Source organism: Leptopilina boulardi, unplaced genomic scaffold, assembly GCF_019393585.1.
Source record: "Leptopilina boulardi isolate dan_hultmark-lab unplaced genomic scaffold, ZJU_Lbou_2.1 LbouV2_58, whole genome shotgun sequence".
NCBI classification, from domain to species: domain Eukaryota; kingdom Metazoa; phylum Arthropoda; class Insecta; order Hymenoptera; family Figitidae; genus Leptopilina; species Leptopilina boulardi.
The window spans coordinates 9,657-20,634 of record NW_026138003.1 but is presented as its reverse complement, the minus strand read 5'-3'; the positions used below and the strand labels follow the sequence as shown (position 1 = coordinate 20,634).

The following is a 10,978-nucleotide window of genomic DNA, read 5'->3' as shown; positions in this document are numbered from 1 at the left end:
TAAACCATTTGTGTGAAATTTAAAATTCCTTTCTAAAATTTTTATATATATATATACAACTAATGTTTTCAAATATTTTTAAATATTTTTGATAAAATGTTTTTTTTACTTTTATTTTTTTTTGGGACTTATAGCTTAATAAAAAATTTTAGACCTAAAGAAATTCTTTTAAATAAAATAAACTTTTTAAAAGAAATTCTTTTATAATTAAAATAAAATTTTAAAGTGTATTCTTTTTAAAAGATATATTTTTAAAAGAAATATTTTTAAAAGAAATTTTTCAAGAAGAAATGATTAAAAATAAATTTTATTCAAAAGAAATAAAAAATTCTCTCTTTTTTAAATTAAAAATTGCTATAAATTCACATGGCCTGCTTTCCCCAGTACGGTAATACATTTGCCTCTCTCGGTGTTGTATGTATATATATATATATATATATATATATATTTTTGCAGTGTACCACTATCACATTGAGCTTCAGTGCCAAGTGTAATATATTTCTACAGTCTAACGGAGGTCATTGACCTTCGTTAAGGACGTGCCCATGTCCCCAGGCCGGGTCACACGCAAGTCTTGCGATCGCAGGCGAACATGATCCAGAAAAGTAACTCAGGCACGTGGCAGCTGTCGCTCGAAACTATAGTCAAGCTTTTCCTTATACCCTGGTTTCAAGTATTTGTTAAAGGCGGTACAATGGTACGAGAGAGACTCCACCCATCACCTGTTTCAATCAAAAGCATTTCATCTAATTTAATTATAATAATGCAAATATTATACGTCAATATATAAAAATTACATGAAAAAAAATATTATTCTATTCCCTTTTTTTTAAATATATATTTTTATTTTATTGCAATTATACAAGCGAATATATAAAGTCATTATTCTATACATATTAAATTTGCAAACATTTTTCCGATTATATAGCTAGATTTTTATTTATTTAAATAGAATAAAATATGAATTTTTAAAAATTTCGATAACTATGATAGAAGATGAATTATTATATAAAAATTTCTAAATTCGGAAAATCCTTTCATAATATTCATTATGGCAAAATTTATACCAAAAAAAATTAAAATCCAATTTTTATTAAATATTAATTACTTTTTATTAATTTTTGAAATTAATCTACCAGTGAAAAAAAGTGAGTTTTAATTTAATAAATAAAAATATTGTTTTTTGGGAAAAATGTTTAGTGCGTTGGTGTAAAAAAAAAAGAAACGTTACAGAAGTAGAAAAGGAAATTAAGTGTCAGACGCACACGTTACGCTGTTATTTGATTTTAATTTGTATAATAACTATTATTATCAAAGTATTCGAATTTATAATATTATTATCAAATAATATAATTACTTTACAAAATAATACAAAAACGTAATTAGATTTTCTAAAAGTTTAAACATTTTTAATGGAAAATATGTTCATATTTGTATGTAAAAACTAAAGAATTTAATTAAATATAAAATGAACTATGTATACATAAAAAATTACCTTTTACCGTTGGTTCGAGTTTTTTTTAAACGATATCAATTTTTTTCAAGTAATAAAAAAAATAAACGACAAATTATTAATCTATTTGGATGCTATTGTATCAAATAATTTTTTTGAATTTAGGTTATGTCGAGGGGGCATTTACGTATTTATACTAGTGTACACTTGACTACCGTATTACGCTAATATTACAGAATATTACCAATAGTTTTACGTTGTTATTACACTTATTACAAAATATTACTGTTTATTACAGATGAGGTATAACATTACACTACCCGTAATAACGCAGTATTACACGTTAAAAGTTATTACATTATTATAACAAAAGTGTACACTTGACTATCCAAGTAAATTTCCCCTCATTCCCCCTAGGGGTATGTTTACTATATACAGTTTTTGTCAGTTTTATCTTGATTAAAAGTTTCTTTTTGTTTCTGTAATCTCAGAATAAGTTTTTATAGATATAATGAAGACATCATATATTAAAACATCATTGGTTTGTATTAAGAGTTGATCCTCTTTGTGTATTTTTACGATTTTCACTTAAAAATTTTCAAACATAACCTATAATTTTTTTTTGCTTACAAAGTTCCTTATTTCTTTCCGACGCGTCACATCTTAATAATTGTTATTATAAAATAAAGTAAGTATAACACTTTAAATATTAAACATACGCACTGAAAAAATTTATTTCATAAAAATAATCAGTTATGCACTCGACTATTGTCAAATAATTATATTATTTGAGTCAATTAAAAGTTGTTTATTTTGAATACAAAAAATTATTGATTCGAATACCAGTTAAATTAATTCCAATTGATTCAAATAAAAACTATTTGGTCTTAATAAATATTTATTTAATAATATCCAAGTAATCGATTATTTGAACAAAATAATTTTTTTTGCAGTTCATGAATTTTCAAATAAATAAAATAAAAGAACTTTTGAAAAAATAATTTTAAATACAAGAAAGATAATAGCAAATTAAAAGAATATAATTTTACATAAAAAGTACTCTTGTAATGAGAAATGTAAAAATAGAAATGAATCTCAATATTATATAATTATAATTATTATATAATTAATGAATAGAAATAAAACAGAGACTATATAGAAGAAAAGTAAATTTGAAAATAATATTTTCCACAAAGTGCAATTGGTTTTACTGCGCCTATCTACAATATGTGTAACGCGTTGAATGTAATGTGCCTCCATTATGATATAGATATGGATTTGTTTAATGTATCTTTAGTTTCTTTTAAGAAGTTTATGATTAATCATATATTGTCCGAGCACTAATCACTACATCTGGCTTAAATTTCTTTTCTGTTAATTCATTTTTTATTACACAGATCGTTATAAATTTTTTTTTTCTTTCTTTTTTGGTTATATTAATAATAATTACTCTGTATACTTTTGATTGTAGTGCCCTTTAATGGTCGCTGACCGTGGGCTATATTATATGCAAATAAAAAAAAAAAAAAAAAAAAAAAAAAATATAATTTTAATGTTATATTGGTAAATAATATTGTTAATGATGTTAACCTGGTACTTTACAAGTCAATTGTTGAGCTTGCCGCGAAGTAGAATGGTTAGCTCTAGTCGTATTGTGTTTGCCTGTTAATTCATAAAATCTATTGTCACTCGAATGTCAATCAACTTTTTACTCAATCATTTCACGGTCATTTCCTTATTTTTCCAATGTACAATATAATCAAGTAATAATAATAATCATTTTTTTATATCCATTCTCATAATTATACTATATTTTTTTGTTTATTTAAAATTTTATATTTATTATATTATTTTTATTATTATTTGAATTTTAAAATACTTGAAATACTTTAAGATAAAATAAGTGATATTCATAATTGTTTAGAAAAATATATAAACAATTATTTATGAAAATTTTAAATTATTTTCTTATGTTTCAGATTTTTTCGCAAGAATTTTATCTAAATTTTTACGTCTTACAATCTTCAATACTAATATATTTACAAATTGGTAAGTCTTAAAAAATGTCTACAATTAATAATTTTTCTTTGATTTTCTTTTTTTTTTTTGCAAAATATCCGATCATTTTTTCTTAATCGTTTTTATAATCTTTATTTGAAATTATTTGTTTCTTATAAATATATATCTATATGGTTTCTTATATTATGAGCAATTTGAGAAGTATTATAATTTTGCGAAATAAAAAATTATTTATGCAAAACAATTCAGTGACTCGTGTTTATTGTCAATATAATATTGTGTGCAAGATGTTTCGCGACTTCCTTTGAAAATTCTGGAATATCTGGCAAAATAGTCGCGTTGATGTAACGTTTTGCTTCGACACGTTGCTGTTCTCCTGTTTCAATATATAAAATTTTTCAGGGAAAAACTTGAAATTTCCACAGTTTTAGGGAAACAAGTAATAAAGAATGAGTTGTAATTTATATATATTATGACATAGCGTTGAATGGATTTCAATCAAATTCAAATTTTTAATTTTTAAATACATTTTTTCAATGAATTAACAGTTTTTTGGATGGGTAATTTTTTGCGCATTCGGTTAGAGGAATCTTTTACGAAAATAAGTTAAATAAATTTAATAAATAATAGTACATTTTATTATGTTATTTATATATTATACTTATATTATTTTTTTAACTCCGATTTTTTTCCAAAAAAATCGTATCATTAATATAACTGAGCAAAAATGTAAAACTTTTATTTTTAATTATAACTTATGACTTTGTTATAACAATTATTTTTCTTTCAATTTTCATTAAAAAAAATTGTTTAATTAAAAATTTTTTCTTTTAAAAAATTGTGATGAGAATAAAGATATAATTCAATAATAAGTAAATATTGTTTTTTCAGTTGTATTTATATTTTAAAAAATTTATAATATAATATTTAAATAAATATTAGTATTAATAATACTCTAAGTAGCAACGGTTGTGATCTGTGAAGCTAAAAATAATTACATATGAAAACTAATTGTAAGAAATACGTTGTTTTTTTTAAATTATACAAAATATTACCATTTGTTTTGATTTTAATTGTTTTCTTAATTTTTCATTTTTTATGAATTAAATTGTTGAAATTTTTTTTTTGATCTTTCTAATAATATTTTTCAGTATTATAATATCGAAAAATTAAGAAAAAAACTCTTCAGTAATATTTTTTTTTTATTAGAAAATTTACTATTTTTTTTTTATATTCAATTATTACTTTTTTTGTTTAGAATATTTATTGTATTTTATATTTAAGTATAAAAATAAAAATATCGATGAAAAAAATTTATTTCATTCAAATAATTTTGACTATTATGAAATAAATATTTTAAATTTTACGAATAAATGAAATATCATATTAGGTACCTAAACAGATTTTTCGTTGATACGGTATATGATTTAAAAATCCAAAAATATTATTAGTTCAAATAAATATTTTATTTTAATTCAAATGAAAATTGCTTCAAGTTCAAAATTTATTATTATATAATTATTTATATTTAAGTAAATGTTTATATAATTTAATTTTTTTCCATTTATAAAAAATAAAATCTGCAAAAATTTGTATACAAAAATATAATCTATCACTGACTAACACAATTAATAGAGAATTTCAGTTTTAAAACAAATAAAAAATGAAATAAAATTTTTTAATTTATAAAAAGATAAAGAGTAGAATTTTTTTGTGTTTGCATATATATAAATATTTAAATATATTTTTATATATTTATAGATTAAACTCGTGCAACATACGACAATGTGAAATTCCATCTTCATTGAACAGATCGTTAAGATTTCTCTTCCTATTCTTGGAAGGTTTCAAAACGTGTTCTGTCACACTTGACGAAGTTACCTGGTCGAGGTCATCAGGAGATCAGACCTCTCTAGAAGTTGATAAAGGGAATCCAATTCCTATGAAGAAAATCCGCTATTCTCTCCAGTCCTTTATAAGGTACGTATATGTATTTCCTTACAAATTTTACATAACATCCTTATTTTTCATTCATGTTATACAACATAAATCTATTATTCATAAAATATTACATAAAATATGTATAACAAGGTATATTACTTAACGTGCGATTTTTAAAATTTTCTGATATCAAATATTTACTACATTGTTTTCAATAATAATTTTTTTAAAAATTTTATTATTATTTTTGTAGGTATTGCTTAACAAAATCAAAAATATTATTTTATATTTTTTTTTCTCATTTCGACCAAATATAATATTAGTGTTGAAATAAAATTTAAAAAAATATATTTTTATTTTAGAAATAAATAACATTTTATATTTGTTTCAGATAAAAAATTTGTTTGTCAAAAAAAAAATTTTTATTTATTTATTTTTCCAAGTTTTATAAATGAAATCAATCGATTGAATTTTCTTTAAATATTTCTCAAAAATAATTTTTCTTTGACAAAATATATTAATAATCTGGCACATAATATGGATTTCTTATATTATATTTTTGAGTTTTTTTTTTTTTTTTTTTACAAAATTTTAGCTCAATCTATCAAGTATTTTGCGAGAAAACCAACGGAAAATTATTTATATGTGAAATTACAACAATCACATTATCTTAATAATAATAAACAAAAATATAATAAAAATAAAATAAATAAATAAATTGGAAAAAAAAGAGAATAAAAATTCAAAATACAATTTGATCCCAGCACCGTTTCTTGTGCAACAGAATTCATTAAAATCACTGCAGGTATTTGAAAAATATTTGCGCAAAATTAAAATTGTAAAAGAAATAAAATTTTTTTTTTTTTAAATTAACTGCAAAAAAAAAAGAATAAAATATTTTCCATACCAGAGGCTTTATATAGTAATTTTAATGTATGTTTTATTTTAGAATTTATTTTGTATAAAATATTTCTGCAAATAGTTTGCACTTTCGTATATATGTGTACGTATATATAGAATGTTATGTATATAGCTATATATATATATATATATAAGTATATAGATTCCGCAACTGCAAAATCCGATCGAGTACCTACTTGTTTGCGGATCGTGTTTTCCTGATGTGCAAACTTAGTATGCGCGTCGTGCGACATTGCAAAGTCACTGCCATTTGCTCAGTTGCAGTCAGTCTATCCTTGTTCAACAGAAAATGCACTATTTGCACTATATATAGTGCATCGTACACCAACTATTATATACACGCGCCGCGTTTATACCATATACATATACCGCCTAAGTATACACATATATATGTATACAATATACATTCTCAAATCATTTCTGCAAACTTTACAAACTATATACATATACGCGCGCAATATTTTCGCGCTTCGAATTTCAGAATATTTTTTTGAAATACAATATTCAATATACACTATACCAGAGAAAATGTAATTAATATTCTGCACCTATTTTTATGTTATTTTGGCCCACTGTTAAGTTGCATTGTTTATAATTTAAAAATTATAGAAATGTAATTTTTTCGCAATTGAATTTAAATTTTTAAATTATAAGTATACTTTTATTTTTTAAAGGTGACAATGTATGGTAGAGAAAAATTATTCATTTTTGGTATTTTAAAATTATAATTGTATTCAAAAATTTGTATTGTAAAAAAATTAAATTAAATGATATTTTTCTTTACTGAAAAAAAATTATTTCATACAAATAATCGGTTACTCTACTATTATCAAATATAAATATTTACTTGAATAAAATAATTTTTGTATTTAAAACAAAAAATTTAATTGGCTCAAATAATTATTTAATACTAATTTGATAATAGTTAAGTAATCGATTATTTGAATGAAATAAATTTTTTTTTCAGTATTACAATTAGTGTACTATTATTGTTCAAATTTTTTTTTAACTATTTGCTTTGCTAATTAAATTACGTGCAATTTTAGTAGGGCCAATGACGTAATACTAATTTATGATCTCATATTTTTTTTATAATTGAATGAAAATGTGAAACGTAATTTTGCATTATTGCAAATTACATTATTTTCGTTTAAAATTTTTTAATATAGATTCGGAAATATAAATATTTAAATTTTGTTATAATTATCAATGTCCTATTATTTCATGTTCATTAACAAAATCAAAAAAAAAAAAAAAAAAAAACAAAAGAAAATACCACAAAAATTTAGAATTATTTTTTTCAAGTACAAAAATCTCATTATTTCACGGCGTTTTAATTTTTTGATAATAAGATATTTGTAACGAAGCTGAAGTTCAAGTAAAAAAAATTCACTGATAAGATATATATATTTCGGCAAAAAAATATATTTATTTTTGCATATAATATATAAATGTTTGCGTTCAAGGTCGATTTAATAATTTTATTAAATTTCATATATCCATATAAAAATATAAATTTTGCAAATTTCTTTAATCATGTTTAATAAGACGAAAAGAATTTATTTGAGAAATTTTTACTGATTACCTTGAACTCTGAGAATAGGTAAAAAAAAGTGTGCGAAACCGTCGCACCTTTTTATTTATTTTTTTTTTTTTTTGCAGAGAATTGCAATCGAGGTCGAGAAAGGGTTAGAGAATATCGCCAGGCCTTCGAATTGGCGAACCTGGAATTGAGAAAGCATACGAGGCGAGGAGGTGATTCGCAATAATTTGCACAATCCACTGCTTTTACTTATCTGCACATTATGTTTGCGTGTTCGCATTCTGCAAAGACTGACCGCGTCGACTTGATCGACAACTTTCATACCAACTGTTCTATATATATATTATATATACATGTAATATGTATATTTGTGTATTTATACACTCATAATAAAATCTACACGGTGTGCAGATTTTCGCAAAAATGCTTTTTTAAATTCTAAAATTTTTATAAGTATTAGAAATTTTAAATTATTATTTTATTTGTTTATTTCTTATTTTATTTTGTTTGACAAGCAGATTTTTATATTGTATTTTTTTTTTAAACAAAATGAAAAATTACAAGCAACTTTGCAAACATTTGTATATAAAACAATATCTATATTTATACAAATTTTTAAAACAAGAAAACATTATTTTTATACAAAATTTGAATCAATATATATGTATAATAGTTCCAATCAGTTGATATATGTCGTGAATATTTGATCCAAACTGAAGTCTTTGTTAAAATAGTTGAAATTATTGGGATGTTTGTTGAACAATTGGAATATTGATTGAAATAATTGGAAAGCTTGTTGAAGCGCACTTGAAATAGAGATAAAAGAGGACTTGAGATTTAGTTATTATTATAAAAGTGATTAAATAAAAATTTCATGATTTATTGAAAAATGTGATAAAATTCAAATTTACAGAAATTGAAAAAATTAATGAAAAAAAATTTTTAATGAAAAACTAAAAGCTTTTGTCACAGTCAAGATTTAAAATTTGGGTCAGTCGAGGGGAAATTTACAAGTTAAAAACGTCTACACCGGTAATAATAATAAAGTTCCATTTATTAACAAATAAGAACGTATACATTTGTTTGGGACTTTTAAGTCCATACAAAGGGAGTTCCAATTAAGTAAAATTTATAATTAAATATTTTATAATAAAAATTTGCATAAATTTAAATTGTGAAAAAATGAAAATTTGCAATATTATATTTTATATATTATTGTTACATATGATAAAATAACCATTAAATGAACACAGAAATAATCTCTTTTTTTTCAATTACAACAAAAATGAAATTTTTAATAATTGATTAATTTAAAATACTTGCAGTCATTAAAAATTGACGAAATAAAAATATATCAATTCTCATTATTTTAAAATAAAAATTTATAATAAAATTCGATTTTGCGATTTCACATAATATAAATATTGTTCGTTGGTTTTCCTCGCAAAATACTTGATAAATAGAGCTAAAATTTTATGAAGAACTCAAAAATAATATAGACTATTCAAAAAATGTTTTGTGTCTAATTATTTTTTCTAATATTTAGATTAATATTATTTCTAATATTAATTATATTATTAATTATTTTTAATTATTATTTCCTAAAAAAAATTATATTTAACTATATAAAGATTCGTTGTCACGTGTCAGAATAAATTAATATTTTATCAAAAAATTTATTTCTTAAAAATATATGCATATATTTGCGAAATTGACTAAAATCTTTATTGCCGACATTTTAAATTTTCCTCAAACATGCAATTTATTAAAAATAAATTTTTTGCCAAAATATTATTCTTATTATTCATATTATTGTAGAAATGTAACTATTTGCCCGTATATTTTTATTTGAATTTTGTTAAAAATCTTAATTACAAAATTTATTTTGGACGGAATATTAACATATTTTTTTTTTTCAATAAATTTTTTAGTGTAATTTTATATTTGAGGAGTAAATTTTCAAAAGCTTATAAATTTATTTTTTAAAAAAATTTCAGGTAAACATAAATTTAATATTTTAAGGACCTCACAAATCTTTCTGTCACTCTGTTAAATTTAAGAAAAAAAAAAATTTATTAACAACGAATTTTCAATGTTAAAACTTTTGGAAATAACCAAGATGACTTATAATTTTTATGTTTTTTTATTAGAAAAAATTATCAAAATCTGTAAATCACTAAATTATAATAATGTTAAATTAAAAACAAAACGTTTTGAATATAAAAACATTTTTTTTAGAAATTAACTAGGGTAATGTGTACAGTGACCGACACTCTGGACATATACTTTCAACTTTATTGAATATTTAGTTATAAAATAAATTTCAAATAAAAGATTTGTGTTAAAATTTATAGTAAATAAGTTTAAAATTAAAAAACAGTTTGAGAAGAGTTTATAATATTAATTTTAAAATGTATGCTATGCAAACAGTGAACGATACCCTTTAATAAAATAAAAAAATATATTTAAACTACTATTTAAGTAACATATTTATTAATATTATCACAAATTTTATTATTCAGATTTAATGCAAAAAAAAAAAATTGCTTTTAAAATATAATTATTTGACAATTTCTTCATATTTATAAAATTTGTAATCAATAAAGCAAATTTTTTGAGGTTAGCTTTCTAGAAAGTAAAATATTGGGGAAAATATAAACATATAAAATTTTGTGTCAACTGTATCAGTTTCTAAATATTGTATATTAATCAAAATACCGGTGATATTTAATTAAATAATTTTATTTCTATAATTATTATCGTTTTTAATAGTAGAGGTGTTGTGCACTGTCAGGGTGTCGGTCATTGTACCTTTTACCTTTATTACAAATTTTATATTTTAAAACTAACTGTAGTGGTTATGTGAGAAAAGTCATTTGTATCAATTTCTCGAAATAAGAAAATATGGATTTATCAGATTTTGAAAAGTTGCTCCTCATTTAGATGACTGACATATTGCAAACTTATGAAGCCTCGTGTAGTAACTTCAAAAGTCTAATAACCTGTTGAGAATTTCAGTTCGCTTTCTATCCGGCGATGAGAAATATGAGAAAGTATTTTATCTCAGTGATGCTCAACCCAATGTTGTTACAAGATTGCCA

General features: G+C 21.8%; 2 long non-coding RNA genes across 2 annotated transcripts; one reads left to right on the top strand and one right to left on the bottom strand.

Moving 5' to 3' along the window:
- Positions 1 to 294: 294 nt before the first annotated feature.
- Positions 295 to 1,662, bottom strand: LOC127290285 (uncharacterized). Its single transcript, XR_007844281.1, has 2 exons — positions 1,496 to 1,662; positions 295 to 722 (listed from the first exon to the last, which is right to left on the bottom strand). It is a non-coding gene; the product is annotated as an uncharacterized LOC127290285 (long non-coding RNA).
- Positions 1,663 to 1,832: 170 nt separating this feature from the next.
- Positions 1,833 to 9,105, top strand: LOC127290286 (uncharacterized). Its single transcript, XR_007844282.1, has 4 exons — positions 1,833 to 1,994; positions 3,433 to 3,502; positions 5,234 to 5,452; positions 7,997 to 9,105. It is a non-coding gene; the product is annotated as an uncharacterized LOC127290286 (long non-coding RNA).
- Positions 9,106 to 10,978: the final 1,873 nt, after the last annotated feature.